General features: G+C 40.3%; 1 long non-coding RNA gene across 4 annotated transcripts in view; it reads right to left on the bottom strand.

Annotated features, from left to right (window-relative positions):
* The window catches only part of LOC133053650 (uncharacterized), a 51,174-nt gene extending 33,433 nt beyond the window's left edge, over nucleotides 1-17,741 (bottom strand). For 3 of the 4 annotated variants that reach the window (XR_009692300.1, XR_009692299.1, XR_009692297.1), the window contains exons 1-2: nucleotides 17,531-17,741; nucleotides 16,755-16,893 (exon numbers count right to left, since the gene is read on the bottom strand). This is a non-coding gene — a long non-coding RNA (uncharacterized LOC133053650). The remainder of the gene's footprint in view (nucleotides 1-16,754; nucleotides 16,894-17,530) is intronic. The other variant, XR_009692298.1, reaches the window with a different exon arrangement.
* Between the last annotated feature and the right edge of the window lie 1,989 nt (nucleotides 17,742-19,730).

Consider the following 19,730-nt stretch of genomic DNA (forward strand, 5'->3'; position numbering starts at 1 on the left):
CTTTCCTCCATTAGACTATGAGATACTTAAGGGACTGTGCATTTTTCTTCAATGTCACTTAGAAGGCCATAAACAAATGTCTGGGGAATGCTGTTTTACCTATGTTATACCAATGCAATTTTGAAAACACAAACATTTGAGTTTACTAAGCACAATGAAACAGAAATATTTTAATGTGCTTATGTAATAGTGTAATTTTAATCTTAAAATAATCAACTACCTTTTCCAAATAATGTACAAGCAAAGGATTCTCAAATTTCATCTATCAAGTATTTTCAGATTTTCCCATTCACCTAATTAAACGACTCAGAAGGATGTTTAATCATTAATTTTATTAGTTAATGTTAACTAGGAGAAAAATAGTGGATAAAAAAGCTCTTCAGGAGGAGCCCACAACTACAATCTTTCCCTAAATCAAGTAAATCCAAAAACAATAAACCCAAGGAAATACACTTCAAGTGCAGGTTCCTACATGCTTTGGTCTTGGCATCAGTGAACATGTCAACAACAGTGGCCAGATAACTACACTGGTGATGAATTGATGCCATGAATGTCTCACCCATCTTTGATAGAGAACACAACTTTAACTGTCAGTGAAAGTTAAAAGGACTAAATGTTAAACTCTGAACTCATCAATAAAAAACACCAGAGTCATTTAAAAGCCCTAACACTTTAAAGTAACTTTCCAAATTATTTGAGTAGAATTTTAATCACATTGGAGAAACCGACTTACTCAAGTTGCAGTAACTGCAAATACACTCAGCAATGTGCTAACAATGCTTCAGCAAAAGAATAAAATGCACACACATACACATCTATATACACATTTAATGTTTGCTAATTTCAGGTATGGAGCTTCTCAGGTGGCTCAGTGGTAAAGAACCTGCATGCCAATGGAAGAGACACGGGTTCAATCCCTGTGTTGGGAAGATCCCCTGGAGTAGGAAGTCCAACCCACGCCAGTATTCTTGCCTGGAGAATGCCATGAACAGAGTAGCCTGATAGGCTACAGTCCATGGGGTCACAGAGTTAGACACAATTAAGCACACACAATTTTAGGAACATACTGCACGCTTCCCCAACAAGTTCAAGTTACAAAGTGTTCAGCAAAATAAACTCATTTAGCAAGAAAAGAAAGGTTTAGTGAGACCTCTTAGAAACCAAATTAACACAATTTTTTAAAACTGACCTTCAAACAAATAAAATAAAATATTAAAAAAAAAAAAAAGGGACTTCCTTGATTGTCCAGTGCTTAAGACTCAAGCTCCCAATGCACAGGGCATGGCTTCGATCCCTTGTTGGGGAACTAAGATTTCACATGCCGTGTGGCCATAAATAAATTAATTTTTTTTAAGTGACCTTCAAAGAGTAATAAAAAGAGAAAAGAAAAAAAACAGTGACCTTTACTCCCTTACCTGTACCCAATCCAGGATTATAATGTCCCTGCTAGTAAGTATAAATAAGAAAAAATAACACTAACAATCTCTTTTCTTTCACAAACATCTGTCTTTTCATCTACATTAAAAGATATAAAAACATAACCTTCAAAATGCTACACTTAAAAGGATGTCAGTCTATTATATACTCACACATCTTGAAAGTTCTGTAATTACTGAGAGCTGGAGAACCGCAGCATGAGCCAATTAAAACTAAAATGAAGAAAACTGTATTCTTCACATTCACTACACATAGAGGACAAGAAGTCTTTAGTCCCCTGTGAATAATTTTCAACAAGAAATTTAGAACAGGGTGGGTGGGGGGAAAAGGGTGAGAATTTGAAATTCCAGGCAATTCAGAATGACACAGCTAGAAAAAAATAAACAAGGAAAAATGCTTGATCTTAATTTTGAGCTTCAGCTTCAAAAAAAAAAAAAAAAAAGTTGCTTTGGTACAAATATCTGTGGAATGGCAATATTCTAGACAAATACAACTAAAACCATAAATTCTGTAAGGACACTCCCTCCCAGATTATAAGCATCTCAAAGTAATATCAAGTCTGTTCTCTTATTTTATCGTATCCTTTTTAATACATGTCATGGTGCCTAGATAATGTGAAGGCATTCCCGTTAAGAGTTAGTAATAATGATGAATTTTATTTGATGACCCACAGCTACACAATGACTTATGATGTCTACAATAATCCCATTTGCTCATCACTTAATCTGTAAGTATCCTCAACCACCAAAAAGATAGTCAAAGATCCAAGCTTTGAGGAAAACAGCGCAGTGGGACACACTCAGACTTTGGGCAAGTTATTTAAACTTTCCAACTTCACTTTCCTCATCTGCTTGTAAGAAGAGAAATGGGAGAAGATGGTATACTGTGTAGCAATTAAGAAAGTTTGTGAAAGCATCTGACATATAACCCTTGCTCAATAAATTTCTTTCTTTCCTACAAAGAAGAAACACACAGCCTTCTGTGCTGGAATTGTGCTGCCAAAAGTAATGACTGATGTCAAGGAAGGAAAGAAAGAGTATCAATTAGAAAAGCACAGTAGGCTGAAACAATACTATGAAATTACAAATTAAGTCTTGATCTACACTCAACTGGCATCTAACATCACTAAATTACACAACGGTAACATTTATAAAGAGAAAGCTAAATCATCAACAGAAGGTTCAATTATTATAATCCGCATTTCAGTTCTCGACATGAGGGCTGTTCAAAAATCAATTTAAAATTCTGAAATAATTTCTTTCAAAAACGTAGGTTATGTTTTCAGATTAGCCTGTAAAGTCAAGTCACAACTGACAACAAGTATGAACAATATTCTTTCAACTGTTATCTCTGTGAATGATTTTATGCGAAAAAATGTATAACATTTCATAGTCTGACAAGGACCACAACAAGTAAGATGCAATTGTTACATATTTTCATTGAGTCAAGAAGGCTATCACTATCCTATTGGTGCTACTTCTCTGATAAAGACATGTTACTCGGCATCCTCAAACACCTTTTATCCAGAGAATACAACATTTATATTCACTGAAACTCTTCAAAGACTCTCCTTGTTGAGAAAATTAGTTATTACACCTATAAGATCAACAATTTAAAATAAAAACATTTCCTATTTTCTTAATATACCATTAAATCCCAAACATTAACAATAAGAGGTCATGAGTATAAACCAACTCTTTAAACATCTACCTGGAAAACAAAAATAATAGAAAAGCAAGAATCATATATTTTGGATGGAATCCCAAAGTAGTAATAGCAACGCTTCAGACAGAAATACTTCATGTCTAAATGCATGTCTGAGTTTCATATTTCTATCCTACAATCTAAAACTATGACTTTCAATTAAAAAATGACAATCCTTTCTTCTCTGTAGCTTCATCTCTATAAAGTTTTATTCTTAGTGGGTAAACCCAGTTTTTCTAAAACTATGATAATGTGTGGGCTTCCCTTGTGGCTCAGCTGGTGAAGAATCCACCTGCAATGCCGGAGACCTGGGTTCGTTCCCTGGGTTGGGAAATAATGTGTACAGCTGTATAAACTGTTTACACCATTAAATTAAATAAATTAATTAAATTTAATTAAATAAATTAGTTTACACCAGAATAAGCTACACATAATCCAAAGGGGGCGGGGGGGGGGGGGGGGGGGGGGAGTATAACAGTATAAACTTCCACCGTTACTTAGTTTTGTCTTTGAATGACTCTAACTAGAAACCAAATGTGATAATGCAGCAAAAGGCCTAGCTCATAAAATTAATACAAAAATCTGACAACACATCTCAAAATTGCTCTAAAACTACCAACTTACACAAAAAGAAGTATGTAAGAACATAATCAACTTATCCGCTCCTTCGTATTAGCATTTAATCACCATCTAATCATTTAATCATCACTGAAACATACCATTCTTATTCTAAAGAAATTCTAAAGCTGAAAAGACAGGTGACATTTGCAACATCACAAAATGTTCTAAGGCACAGGAGAACACACCAGCATTCAGTTTCTAGACTGAAATTTTAAGAACAGAAATGAGCCTAAGGAAACCCCAATTTAAAACCTCTTAATTTTACAAATGAAGAAACTGAAGCTAGAGAGTTTATCCAAAATTATTCAGTTAGTTAAAGCAATGAAGGAATCCATGTGTGCTGAGCTAAGGAACCTTCTGTTAAACCATGTTAACTCAAATCACCTGAGTGTCTGATACTACAAAATCAGTAATTCATAGGCTAATATTAACACCAAATTACCAAGGCTATATGCTTTTCTTTAGTTTGGCCTAGAGAAAAGAGTTTTTAACCAGAAACCAGGCTTTTAAGTCATGGTTCTTCCGTAAATTCAAGTCATGAGAATCCTCTGGGTAAATCCTCTCCAGTTCTCCGCTTCCCCGTCTATTACATAAGATTTAGAACAGATTCTCTCTAGTCTTTTTAGCTTTTAACAATTAAAATATGAAAACAAACAGGAGCAAATACATTACTAGAGATTTTTTCAAGAAAACTGGAGATATCAAGGGAATATTTCATACAAACACAGGCACAATAAAGGACAGAAACGGCAAGGATCTAACAGAGGCAGAAGAGATCTGCTTCCAAGAGGTGACAAGAATACTCAGAGGACCTGTACAAAAAAGGTCTTAAGGACTCGGATAACCACAATGGTGCCGTCATGCACGAGAGCCAGACATCTTGGAACGTGAAGCTCAAAAGGGTCTTAGGAAGCATTACTACAAACAAAGCTAGTGGAGGTGATGGAATTCCAGTTGGGCTATTTCAAATCCTAAAAGATGCTGCTGTTAAAGCGCTGCTGCACTCAATATGCCAGCAAATATTGGAAAACTCAGCAGTGGCCACAGGACTGGAAAAGGTCAGTTTTCATTCCAATCCCAAAGAAAGGCCAATTCCAAAAAATGTTCAAACTCTCATTTCACATGATAGCAAGGTAATGCTCAAAATCCTTCAAGCTAGGCTTCAACGGCATGAACCAAGATCACAACAAACTGAAAAATTCTTCAAGAGATGGGACTATCAGACCACCTAACCTGCCTCCTGAGAAACCTGGTCAAGAAGCCACAATTAGAACCGAACATGGAACAATGGACTAGTTCAAAATTGGAAAAGGAGTACATCAAGGCTGTATACCGTCACGTTGCTTATTTATCTGCAGAGTACACCATGTGAAATGCTGGACTGGATGAATCCCAAACTAGAATCAAGATTGCCAGGAGAAATCTCAACCTCAGATATGCAGATAATACCATTCTAATGGCAGAAACCGAAGAGGAACTAAAGAGTCTCTTGATGAGGGTCAAAGAGTGAAAAGGCTGGCTTAACACTTAACATTCAAAAAACTAAGATCATGGCATCCAGTCCCATCACTTCAAGGCAAACAGACGGGGAAAAAGTGGAAACAATGACGGATTTCACTTTCTTGGGCTCCAAAACCACCACAGACAGTGATTGTAGCCATAAAATTAAAAGACGCTTGCTCCTGGGAAGAAAAGCTATGACAAACGACACATACTAAAAAAAAAAGCAGACATCTCTTTGCTGACAGAGGTTCATCGAGTCAAAGCTATGGTTTCTCCAGAAGTCATGCATGGATGTGAGAGTTGGACCATAAAGAAGACTGAGAGTCCAAGAATTGATGTTTTCAAATGGTGGTGCTGAAGACAACCCTTGAGAGTCTCCTGAAGCTGTCAAACCTAAAGGAAATCAGTCCTGAATAGTCACTGGAAAGACTGAGGCTAAAGCTCCAATACTGTGGCCACTGGATGCCAAGAGGCAGCTCATTGGAAAAGACCTTGATTCTGGAAAAGACTGAGGGAAGGAGAAGAGGCAACAAAGGATGAGATGGTTGAACAGCATCACCCACACAATGGATACGAGTTTGAGCAAACTCTGAGAAATGGCGAAGGACAGGGAAACCATGTCCTCTACAAAGAGCTGGACATGACTTAGTGACTGAACAACGCTCATCAAAATAATACACTTCTTTCATATCTCATTTGCATATACCATGAAGAAAAGCAAACTATTTTAAAGTATCTGATCCTTGTACTCCAAGATTCATACACTGTTTAACCTACACCTCTTAGTATATTCTGAGACACAAACAATTATATATAAAAGTATGTAAACACACTAACTTCAAGGAATCACTTTTTTAAAATATTTAACAAGATAAATTTCTAATAAATGAAAAAAGTTTAAAAATGTGTACTATGAATCTTCTATGAATCTTCAACTTAAAAAGCATAGTGTTAACTTAGAAATACATTAACTAATGTATCTTTCTTATAGGCTATGATTTTGACCACTTTATTAAAGTCAATACACACTAGGACCCCCTTAAGCAACATATATAGTCAAATTTTACTGAACAACATAGGATTCCATTGAGTTAAAGTTCTTATAACTTGCATGCGAGAGGTACACACACTTTGAATCTAGTGAGGTTTAAACTTGCAGAAGCTCCTTCCAAGACTTGAAAACTAATTTTAAGTTCTTTTTATAAAGAGAGCACTGAAGTGTATAAGTTTCAGGGGCCGTGGATCCACCCCCGGGTAATCATTTAACGGGCAAGCTTAGAATTAACTTCCCAATATATTCCTATTAGGAAAGTAAATATTTCAGAAACTAGTAAATTCTTTTTTCAAACCAGTACTTTTATTATATTTTGCAAGGCAGTTTAGTCGCTAAGTTGTGTTCTGACTCCATGCGACCCCATGGAATGTAGCCTGCCAGGTTCCTCTGTCCATGGGATTTACCAGGCAAGCATACTGGAGTGGGTTGCCATTTCCTTCTTCAGAATCTAGCAAGTTTTTGACTGAATATAATTAAGGCAGTGTGATGTAATGGAAAGAACATGAATTTCTGAGTCAGATACACCTGGGATCTGAATCCCAGCTCTGCCCTTCCGTAGGTGTACATGTAATACACATTACTTTACTAGAAATGGCAACCCAGTCCAGTATTCTTGCCTGAAGAATCCCATGGACAGAGAAGCCTGGTGGGCTACAGTCCATGGGGTCGCAAAGAGTCAGACACAGTGGAGCGACTTTCACTTCACTATGAGCCACAGGACAGATTTAAAACAGTTCAGTTCAGTTGCTCAGTCATGTCAGACTCTTTGCGACCCCATGGACCGCAGCACATCTGGCCTCCCTGTACATCACCAACTCCCGGAGTTCACCCAAACTCACATCCATTGAGTTGATGATGCCATCCAACCATCTCATCCTCTGTCGTCCCCTCCTCCTCCTGCCCTCAATCCTTCCCAGTATCAGGGTCTTTTCAAATGAGTCAGCTCTTCACATCAGGTGGCCAAAGTACTGGAGTTTCAGCTTCAACATCAGTCCCTCAGAAGTAACATCTAAAGACTGTTGTGAAAATTTGAGATAATTATAGTTCACAGAGCCTAAATCAGAGCCGAGCACAAAGCAGACATTCAACATGATGCAGTTATTAATCTCATAAATCAACTTCTCATACTATTAAATTGAAAAGGAAAGGGGGAAGAGTTTTTCATTATTACTTTCAAGAGGATGGGGAGAAGAGAAGACTGGCTAAGTATTGCTCAGTTAAGAGCTGCTTTAGATAAGAATGACTTGCAATCAGTATGTTAAAGTATTCCTCTTAGAAATGATGGCTTGCTTTTACAGAAAAGCATCTCTAAGGAATCTTGTATTTTCTTAAACTAGGTAAAAGGTATCTCTTTGAAGTCTTTATTCATTTGCTTAGCTAGAACCTTTCTCATCTAAAGAGCAAACTCAGGTCCACACCCTACCCAAAGTTCACTTAAATAAATGGAAGTCAAATTAAGAAATTTTTTTTAAAATTAAGAAAATTAATTACATTTCAACTTTAAAAACAGAAAGAAGGAATGTTTTCTTGCAGCAAAAGGCTCTGGATTAGTGGTTAAAGCAACTTCAGAATCTGTTCTCAATTTCTCATTAATGGCATCAACTTGGGAAAGCAGGACTCTCAACTTTAAAAATGCTGGATTGTTCACTGATTTTAAAGCAACAGAACTTTTTAAAATGAAATCTTCTATACAAAGAACAATATAAAAATGGCTCTAAATGGCTAGAGAGGGAGATTTCTGAAGATACCTACTCCACCACTCTTAGGCTTCCCAGGTGGCTCGGATGGTAAAGAATCAGCCTGCAATGCAGGAGACCTGGGTTTGATCCCTCAGCAGGGAAGATCCCCTGGAGAAGGGAATGGCAATCCACTCCGGTCTTCTTGCCTGGAGAATCCCCATGGACAGAGGAGCCTGGCGGGCTACTGTCCATGGGGTCGCAAAGAGTTGGACATGACTGAGCGACTAAGCACAGAGACCCTATAAGAGTTTGACAATACCTGTTCTACATGAACACACTACGTTTATGCTTGGAAATACTAACTTTATGATTAGAAAATGATTTTAGCAGCCTCAGTGATCTTACTGTTTATTAGCAAGCACTTTCTAATATTTCTTTTATTCCTCACAGTTAATCTGTGAGAAAGATTGCTATAGTGCCCATCTACAGGATGAGAAAACAAACTATACAGAGTCTGTCAGCTCATTCACTCAACACTGTTGGATGCTACTGTAAAGCACTGACAAAGATCAATACCAAGAGACCTGCTGCCTTCTCTAAAGAAAATCATATTCTAATAAAGGACATACTGACTATTCTCTGAAGATGGGGCTATCAAAGGAGATGGGATGGTAGTTACCACGGTAGAGAAGACAGAAAAAGGAACATCTTACTTCTCTGAGTCCCAAGGGAAGGAGTTGACAATAAGTAAAGATACAGGTTAACGAATGAAACTGAAAAAGATCAAAGCTAAATGTACTTACACAAGATAACGTTGGTAGTTAAGTTTCCTGAAGAAGAGAGATAAGAGAATTCTCAATAAAGAGCTTGAGGACGACGACAGAAATAGTTCAAGCAGCAAAAAGTGAGCCGGAGCTTACAGGGACACAAAAAATTGCCCAGAGGCACTGAAAGTCCAGCAAGGTTAGAGACCACAATCTCGCAATTTTCTCCAGGAGTGCCCCATAGTCTTAAAAAACATGAGCAGTGAAGACAGATGAATGGAATGGTTCAAGATGCTTTTTGCTTGTATTTCCGGCCTTGCCCTGGGAGACAACAGGAAAAGTGGCAACTGGTATCAGGCCCCAGAGCCTGGGAGAATGAAGTCTGGGGTCTTCTTGAGATCCCAGAGCACATTTAATGTGAGAAGAAAACAAGCAACACGTAGGATAGAATAATTCAATAATAACACGTTGCATTTATTTATAGTGTTTATTATGTGACACTTGTAAGAACTTTATATGTTATTGACTCTATCCTTACAACCACCTTATGAGGTAGGTACTGTTGTTTTCTTCTCTTTTACAAAAGAGAAAACAGGCAGAGGTTAAGTGGTTCGCTTAAGTCTTACATCTAATAAATGAAGGGACTAGAACAGAATGTGGTATGAAGTTTTAACATTTCTAAAGTAGCTGGAAAACAAGTTTCAAGACAGAGTGAAGACCACAGTAATAGAGAAGAGGCCAGATCTACCCCCATTACTATTTAGTGCCAGTAGGAACACATAATAAACATACATTAAAATGAATAAATGAATGTCTGCCCACACGCACTGGATAAAGTTACAATTTAAACTAGAGAGAATATCTGTGAAGAATGCATGCAAGTCTTCAATGACTGAGGGAACATGTGTAAGAAGTTAGGAGACAGTCAAAGGAATCACTCAAAGAACAGTACAGAAGGGCCCAAGCCACAAGAGTGATAGATGCAGCAATCATTAGCATCTGGGCCCAAAGATTCATGGACTATAAGGAAATGGTGGTGGTGTAGTCGCTAAGTCATGTCCGACTCTTGTGACACCATGGACTGCCAGGTTCCTCTGTCCATGAGATTTTCCAGGCAAGAATACTGGAGTGGTTTGCCATTTCCTTCTCCATGGGATCTTCCCGACTCAGGAATCGAACCCGGGTCTCCTGCATTGCAGGCAGATTCCTTCCCAACAGAGCTACAAGGGAATAGGACACCTCAATTCAAGAAGATAAGCCTGTATCCTCAGGTCAAAGGTAAATTTCAGATGAAAAGAGGATGACAAATTCCCAGAACGGGTAGAGGTGACAGATGGTAGTCAATCTGCCGTGAAAGAAGGGCCTTGCCAGGTATGGTTAACTGGCTGGGAGAAAGGCGTCACAGTGGAGCGAGTAAAATGTAGAGAAAGCTAGTAAACAGAAAAGACTAGACTAGCAAGTAGCTCTTCTGACACGCAATCCAAAGTAACTGCCAATACACATCTACATCTTTACTTTCAAGTCATTGTTTTTAGGAGACTAGCCTAACTAACCTTTAAGGAAAACTGCCACACGATCATTAATAACCTACAAATTAAGGCTTCACTTACAGCTGCAAGAGTTCAAATATTTTGGAATACTCCCAGAATCGACTTAGCTAAGTCATCGATTACTGTGGTTTGGCTTCAAGGACTAGTTGCTCATTTAATCAATCATTCACTACTCATCCACACTGTGTCTAATACTTCAGGATTGAAAAGGGGACCTGGTATAAACTTCGAGCAGGGACCACAACCTAGTTCATGAGTGAAACAAAAAAAAAAAAAAGAGGGTGGAAGAAAAGGAAGGAAGGAAATAAAAACAAAATGTACTTTTAGATAAACACTTAATGTACATATCTGGAGTAGGATATGGCAGCCCGCTTGCCTGGAGAATCCCACGGACAGAGGAGCCTGGCAGGCTACAGTCAAAGGGGCCACAAAGAGTTGAGACATGACTGAGCGACTAACACTTACTTTAATGTACATATTAGAATGTACACACGAAGTGAGTACTTACTCCTTCAATAAAGTTATCCCAGAAAGGTTATACACTTACTCCAATGACTAAGTAACTATCACTACTGTATTTTCTCTTTTGAATCTACCCCTACCCGGCAAGAGCCAGTGGCATTCTTTTCAAACACCCCAGCAGTACCAAACCCATATATACTTTGAGACTGATTTCTTAACGTGGTCCACAAATTGAATCTGTAAGCTTCTTAAAAAATAACTGTATAGTAAATAAAATTACGTGCAAAAATAACCTTCAATTTTAACATATAAATTGTGCCATGTGTGCTCAGTCACTTAGTTGTGTCCAACCCTGGCGATCCCATGAACTGTAAGCCCACCAGGCTCCTCTGTGGAATTTTGCATGGAATTTTCCAGGTAAGAATACCGAAGTGGGGTGCCATTCTCTTCTCCAAAACTGTGGCAGAATCATGACTAAATATTGGTACAACAATTGCTCACTGTTTGTTAGGTCCTGTTCTAATGCTTGACTCTCTATCTCACAACAGCCATGTAAGACAGGTCCTACAATCTCATTTTACAGAGGAGAAAACTGAGGTTAGAAGTGGTGAAGTACCTTGTTAAAAAATAACACAACTAGAAAGAGGTAGAGCTGACATTCAAACTCTGATAGTGTATGAGCCCACACTCTTAACTATTATGCTCTCTAGTCTCTTTACTTTTTAGTCAGGTTTCTAAAACCTGTGCTGAATACTCTAATGTAAAACTAAATGAAAATTCCCTACAGACTATCCATAGTTTTACTCTTATAAGTAGGCGAAGAAATACACATTAAAACATTCAAGTACTATTTTTTCATCTATGAAATTAAAGATATCTAAGACACTGTGATACAGTAGAAGTTAAACTGATACAACCTTGAGATGTAATTAATTCCTAAAGCATTCACTTTAGAGCCAGAATGCCTAGGTTAAAAAGAACCTTAGGTTCTGCTACTTCCAAGCAAAGTGACCTTAAGCAAATCTTAATGTCTCAAGACTTCTTTTGTAAAAAAGATAACAGAATCCTAGAGTTATACAAATTAAATTAGTTTACACATGCAAAGCACAGAGAGCAGCGTGTGGCACATTAAGCATTCAGCAAGTGCAACTATTATTATTCCTACCTTTCTAGAGGTCAAAGTGGTTGGTCAATGTATTAGTTATGTTGAGTCCAGTAATTCCATAATCATAAGTGAAAAAGTGAAACTATTTAGTCCCTCAGTCATGTCCAACTCTTTGCAACCCCATGGACTGTATAACCTGCCAGGCTCCTTTGTGCATGGAATTCTCCAGACTAGGAATACTGCAGTAGAAAACCATTCCCTTCTCCAGGGATCTTCCCTATCCAGGGATTCAACCCAGGTCTCCTGCATTGCAGGCAGATTCTTCACTGTCTGAGCCACCAGGGAAGCTCCTAAATAACCACAGTTGCATTCTTTGTAATACAGAAAGCACGTATTCACTGGCATCAATCAAACCCGTCCATCAGCAAGGAAAGGGATAAGTCAAAATACTGCAGAGTATTAGGTAGTGATTCAAAATCATGTTTTTGATATATTTAACATGGAAATAAATGTATAGTAAGATACTGTATTTTTTAAAAAGCAGTAAATAAAAAGATGGTACCTCAAATTTACTGTGTGCTTACACATATATGTAAGATCATAAGGAAACACATCAAAATGTTAATACAGCTTACTTCCAAGTGGCAGGGTTACAGGTGATTATTTATTAGCTTACTTAGATGTTCAGACACTTATTAAGTTTTCTATCACGAATATGCATCACTTTTATAACTAGAAAAGCTACTAAAATGAATTCATAGCTTTGCTAGACTACAAATGAATAATTTTCACAATATACTTGTAGACACATTAACTGTAATTCATGTTTTAGCTCAGCGATTTCTTACTAGTGGCACCTTTTTTGTTGACTTTATAATGATAAACAAGAACTATTATGAAAGTTCCGTTATTTAAAGCTACAAATTGTCCAATAATTTTTTATACAACTCTAGCAAAACTGCTAACACCAAGATTAACAGCAAAATTTTCTTTGCTGTTAAGATTAACAGATAATTTTTTTCAAATAACAGCAAAAATTATCTCTGAGGTCTCCCAATTTATATCACAAAGGGAAGACACACTATTTTCTCTAGCCTTAATTATATAATCTTGTTGCAACAGAGAAAACACTGCTATTACCTAGCTACATTTAATGAATGAAACTTTCTCTATTTTGTTTCAACGAACTTGCCCTGTGACTACTGCATTATTTAACAAGTCAAATTCTCACATTATAATCTATACTATTAAAACTGTTTCAAATTTGATAACTTTAGCACTAATAATTTGGTAGCAATAATTTTCTTGGCCCCTCAGAACTGTTTTCTAAGACACTTTATAACTACTGTATCTTTTTAAGTTTCTAAAGCCTGTGAGGTACTAACTATAACACAGCTGACTAAAACCAGCTGTTTTAGCTGCCTAAAACCATTAAATAGAAAAAAAGTCAGTCTAAGTGAAAGCAATACTTAAATGAATGCTAGATCTCCATAACATCCCTGTAAGAAAATATTAAAGAATAAAAACCAAACCAAACTTAAAGGTTAATTCCACACCCTGTGTGGTTTGCACAACTCATTCAATCTTTCTGTATGTACAGTCCAGGTAGTTTAGGCAACAGCTACTTATTCTAAATAAGAGAAACCTATTTTGAACATCAAAGCTGTTCCCTTAAATCTAACAAATGTCACTACAGCTAAGAGAAACAAAAACATTAACTTTCCCTCTTGTCCTTAAATTCTTGTGCTCTTAAGTATTTAAGAACATAACAAATGACTATCAGTCATTCTGTGGGTTCCATCTAACAATAACTTCTCTACCATTAATTGTCCATACCACACAGGTGGAATTATTGCATGCACATCACAGCCAGAGATTCCTTATCATGACTGAGGATGCTTCTATCAACCAATAAGTGAAACCATTTTCAGATCACATTCTAATGACAATCACTTTCACCATCTGTCTCCGAAACTCTGAGGTCTAAGTCAAAAAAGGCAAATCAGAGGAGAGACCAGTATTCCCATTCAACCAGGTCCCCTCCAATACAACCAAGCTTTTCAAGCCCATGTGGACAAACTACCCAACTACAGTACGGACAGTGAGGAATGACTATTACAAAGATAAGAACAAAAAGTTCACCTGACAGCAACTAATCCTACAGAGTGAAACAAAAGCGCAGGAGTGAGACACATGGCAACAGCAAGGAAATAAGGGCAGGAACTTCTTGGGACAGCGTTCTTGGGTCCAAAGCCACAGAGTTTCCAGGAGTTTCACAACTACAGCTTCCTTTCTTTAAAAAGTTTTGTGTCCCTTGCTGTCACTTTGGGTACCAAAACACCCCAAAAGATATGAGATGCTATATATTTTATCCACTGCAGCAAACTTTACAAACTGAAATAAAATATTTCCTCCATCGTCAATCTGTTACATACAGAAAGTCCTTCATTGTTTTCCGTCTTAAAAAGAACCAACTTCTCAGAACCTGATTTTACTGATGAGACTGCAACTGTTGTAGGTTTACACATTTACAAAATATCCTGTACCATCACTTACTAATTTGTAAAGATAACAATCTTCAAACATATTTTTATACTTTTTCACACATCAGCTTTATAAAACACACTCTGAAAGGAGTATTTGAAGCCTCTGCTTACACTACAATTTCCCTTAGAGTAGTTGTTTATCTCAAATGGTAAAATACAGTAGTTTTAGGTGTGCACACATGAATACACAAGAAGTATTTTCTTTATGGAATAAGATGCATTTATTACTTCTGACTTGCAATCCATGCAGACTACAGGTGTGTAAATGACTACTAACCTGGAAGGAAAAAAAAAATTCTGAAATTCTCTAAGTGTTTATTTACCAAATAAATCAGTGAAATATCACACCACTGAGGTTTTATGTAGCCATCCTTATGAAAGTTCAAAGAAGTGTGATTTTTAAATGCATATATTAAAAAATGCAATGGTTCTTTTCAGTAAGAACTACTTATGAGTGATGTTAATACCCATGAGAAAATTTATAACTCTTAGACACTTTTGAATATTAGCAGACACTAAGTACTGAATATCAAACACTAGCCACTTGCAAACTTCATTTAAGGATTTTAGAGAAACTTAAGAGGGCAACAAGTTACAGATAAGAAAAGGCCTCAATTAGCTCATGACCATAATACTCCTGAAAAAAAAAGTCAGTTTCAGTGCTGTGTGGTAGCCTGTCACATACTCTGATACTCTTCAGCTAAAACAAGAACAAAATTCTCTCCCACAGCTTCTTCCCAACAATACAAGATTCAGAAAGGAGGGATATTGGTCTCTGAAGCTGTACTGATACATCCCAAGACCCCAGAACAGTGTAAGGCTGCCAGGGCTAACACCATGACAGGCAGCCTAGATTAGGAGTAGGCCTGGTTTTCCGGGGTAACAAGATTATCAGGCCACCTGGAGCCAGCCAATCAACATGCGCCTAGTAAGAAAGCGGGAACCTATCAGGGGAAAGCTGAAAAGCCCGCCAACGCCCAAGTTTGAAAAAAAGCACGCCAAGGTTTGGGCCAATAAGATTGCTTTGCAAACATGTAACCAATCCGTTTAAGCCAGCTACCAACCGCTTAAGCACACCCTATAAATTTGGATAACAGGGTGGGCTCAGGGCTCTCTGACTCCGCGCCACTATGCGGCAGGAGCCCTGACTACAGTCAGCAATAAACTTCCCTTTTTGCGAACTGCATTGTCTTGAAAGCCTTCTCTCTTCCCACTCGGGGATTCGGACATCGGGCATAACACAGTACCTGGCACACAGTCCTCAGTATTTCCTAAATAAATGACGGAGTGGAAGAACAGGCAGGGACAGGCAAAACAAGAGATCAGAGAGTTGATTACACATAGATAAAGGTAGAGCTGATTAATCAGAAAATCCCCAACAGTCAGTTGATGTCAAATGTGAGCTATTCCACCTTTTAACAATAATCTTGTATTAGAAAAAGACAAGACTTCAAGAACAGCAAACTTTTCTTTAAAATTTATAAAACTATTTGAAATTCTGAATAATTCTAGATTCTGCTCATTTAGTAGGAACTGATTCAGTACGAAAACTATCACTACTCACAAATTCATAAACCCAGTTCACTGTTTATCATTATAAAGGAAAACGTGCAAGTGAGCTTGATTAGAGCTCTTCTGTCAACACTTGTTACTTTCTTTGTACTTTCTCACGATTACTTAGGGAAAAAACTTCAGACATTCAAAATCCCTTTAATGTGCATTAAAACATCTAATTCTCCCGATTATATCCTACCTTTATTTACATAAAGTCTGAAGAGTCTTCACATAGGCATTAACATTTTTCTTATTACCAGCTGGGAATTCTGCATCAGGTCTATTTTTTCCTTCTAAATTTTCAGAATCCAAGGAGGTCCTCAAGTTCTCTAGGTCGGTTTCTTACTCAACTAAGACAATTATATTAATCTTTCCTCTGAAGTGAAAACTACACTTTAGAAAAAGCATGCTTTAAGAAGTGAATACAAACCCTCTCTTCACCGCCCCCCACCACACAATATAACGTGCTTGTGATTCTAAGACAGGAAACCACAGCTTCTTCTCTAGTTGTCCCGGTTTAAAATCTTCTATTCAATTGCTAGTCTGTCCACCTAGACGTCTACCTGTTACAGAAGCGACATGAGCAAGTATGCCCAGTTTCTGTCCCAAGACTACACTCTAATTGCTTGCCATGGGCTATCTGATTCAGATTTGACATCCAAAGTTACACCCTATAATACTTAACACCAAAGGGGTGTGACTTAATTTAAGGCCAAAAAAGTTTCTAAACAAAAATACTTTCGCCGTCACTAAAACCTAGAGTAAAGCAACTCACGGTGGTGATTACTTCTTCTTTTGGGCTTCCATGGCTAGGAAATGAAGAACCAACCGTCCCATTCGTTTTCTCTTGAGTGGCTAGGCCATTCCTGCACAGGAGGTTGTAAAGCACACTGGAAGGTTGCGGATGAAAGATTCTGTAAACACACCGGCGTTGTTAGTGTATTACTACAGAGCACTGCGCGGAACGTCTGTCACCGCGTCGAGGGTAGGTGGACGGCAGAGCTCTTCCCGGAGAGGGGGAGAGCGGGAGAGGTCCGTCCCCGGCATCTTTTGGCAGACCATCCTTTAGGCATGGTGATTTTTTTTCAACTGCTGCGAAACCTCACGTGAAAAGTTACACACACACCCCACACCGGGAGAACGTAGACGGTCCCCGTCCTCGCAGGGCTGGGAGCCCCGGGGAGCGAGGAGCGGGGTGCAAGGGGTTGGGCCTACACCCCAGGAGCGCGGCGAGGTGCCGGGACCGGCTGAGGGGCCCCGGCCGCAGCCGACGCCCGCGGGGCGACCGAAGGCGCAGCTCTGGGTGGGGGGCGCGGCGCCGGCCTCGGACGCCGGGGGCGCGGGGAACGGCCCGGGAGGGCGGCCGCGCCAGGGTCCCGCGCCGTCCGGTTGCAGGGAAAGCTCGCGCCCCGCGCCCCGCGGCGTGGGGGATGGGAGGCCGGGCCTGGGGTCTGTTTGGGAGGCGGGGGGGAGGGGGTCGGCCCGGGCCTCGCGTTCGTCTGTCGGCCGGGTCCCCCGACCCGGGGTCCCAGGCGCCGAGAAGAGACTCACCGGAAAGGCCCGGATCCGCATCTTGGTGTCCTTCCGGCTCCCCGTGCCTTTGCTTAGATTCAACATGGTGCTCGTCCCCTCCCCGGTGGCGGCTTCGGGTCGCACTCCGAGGCACCGGTGTCACATTTAAGGCGGGCAGGCAGGCGAGGGGCGACGCTGGGGGAGGCGGCGGCGCGGCCCCCGGCCTGGGCTGGGGAGCTGGCCGGCTCCTGGGCGGCCGCGGCGGGGGCAGCGGCGGCTCGGTCTCCGGCGGCTCGGGCTCGGCTGGGGGACTGCGCTGGCGCGGCGGCTCCGCGGGGTCCACCCTCACGCCCGGCTCGGCTCCCTTTATCGCGCTCCTCAGCGATGGCGGCGGCGGCGGCGACGTACAAACATCTCACTGCGCAGGTCGAACGTCCTCCTCCTCCTCCTCCTCCTTCTCTTCCTCCTCCGCCTCAGCGAGACGAGATCCGGCCCAAAGGCTGGAGGCGGGGGAAGAGGGGGGAGGGGAGCCTGAGAGCTGAGAGAGTGGGCGGAGGGGCGGTGGGAGGACCGGAGGGAGAGGCGGGCGGCCGCGGCAGGAGGAGGAGGAGGAGGAGGAGGAGGAGGAGGAGGAGGAGGAGGAGGAGGAGGAGGAAGAGGAGGAGGAGGAGGAGGAGGAGGAGGAGGACGTTCAAATCTCGCGAGAAGAGAGCGAGCGCGCTTTCCCAGGTGGGGCGGGGCGAAGCCTGAGGGAGGGAGCGGGCAACGGGAGAGGAGGAAGGGAACGGGGATTTGGGGAGGTGGGAGGGGCCAGCGGGGCGGAGAGGTAGGAAAGGGGCGGGACTGAGGTGGGAGGAGTAAGCTGACTTTTTGAAAGCGGAGCGTGGGCCTGGTTAAGGGGGCTGCTGATTGGTGCAGCGCCGGTGAGGGGGCGGGGTCCTGCCACGTGGACGGAGTGGGCGGGGGAAGTTCCGAGAGCCGGAGCGGGACTGTAGTAGGCAGTGTTCGGCTCCGCTTGGCTGCGCCGACCTCGCTGGGCTGGGCTAGAGCGGGAGGAGGGTAGTCTCGGGGTGGAGCGTAGGGTACTAGGTGGGTAACCATGTCCTGAAACTGGTTCCTCTGTTTTTCTAGAGCATGTGGTCTAGGGATGGGTACTTGACCAGAAGCCAGAAAGTTGAAGGAGTTTGTGCAGGAGTTATTAATATATGCAGTGTGGGAAAGTAGAGTCCTGTATGCCTAACAAGGTATTCGGATTGGATATGCACACTCCAGCTGTCGGGATTGAGGGATGGAAATCCATAAAATTTCCTTAAACTGCATAAGCTCTTGATTCACTATTGTCTGAGAGACCTAGAACTTACTAGTATTAAAATTTGTATTTCTTGCCATTGAAATAACAAGTGCCTTAACGCAGGGCAATATTTTGGCTAATGGTGTTAAATAGAAAATAGAATGATAGAAACCTAACCTTAACCTGCCAAATCATTTTTTCCATTACAAGAGTATGATACATTTTGAAGGCAAAAATTGTTGTCTTTCATTTCAGTTTGCTGATAATTTGGGGGAAGAAAAGTTTGACATTGCGTTCAAAAAGTCTAGTTTGATCAGTTTTGCTTTTCATTTATTATGGATTTTGCATCCTAATTGACCTCTTTGTATTGTTATATTTGGATTTCTGACTGCAGAGGAATATGTGATTTCCCACTAAAGTTTGCGATATCATTTTAAGTAAGAACCTGTTGGGATGAATATTAATAGAAGATTAATATTTTCTAAATTTATTTTAATGCCTTTTTTTAAGCTGAAGTTTAATTCTTTTTAAGCATTTGGAAGATGGGGGTTTTATTTTATTTTTTAAATAAATGAACTGGGATATAACTTTTGGATTTGTTCGCTGTAAGGTTGGATTTTCCCTAAATTTACTTAATCCTGATAACTAGATTCACCAGTGTTGTGCTTTCACCCCTTGCTTGGTTGAAATGCCCCACTGAAAGCATTTTCTTGTTCTCTTTTCTGTTACTTAATAAAACAGAGCTTAAGAAACAAGGAAATGGCAACCCACTCCAGTCCTCTTGCCTAGAAAATCCCATGGATGGAGGAGTTTGGTGCAGACTGCTGTCCATGGGGTCGCAGAGAGTCGGGCACGACTGAACGACTTCGCTTCACTGAGCAATTTGGATGTTGCTTGAAGCAATACCTATGGAAATACTGAAGCTAAAAATAGGTCAAGAATTTTGTT

The sequence above is a fragment of the Dama dama genome, chromosome Y (assembly GCF_033118175.1).
Source record: "Dama dama isolate Ldn47 chromosome Y, ASM3311817v1, whole genome shotgun sequence".
Taxonomy (NCBI): Eukaryota; Metazoa; Chordata; class Mammalia; order Artiodactyla; family Cervidae; genus Dama; species Dama dama.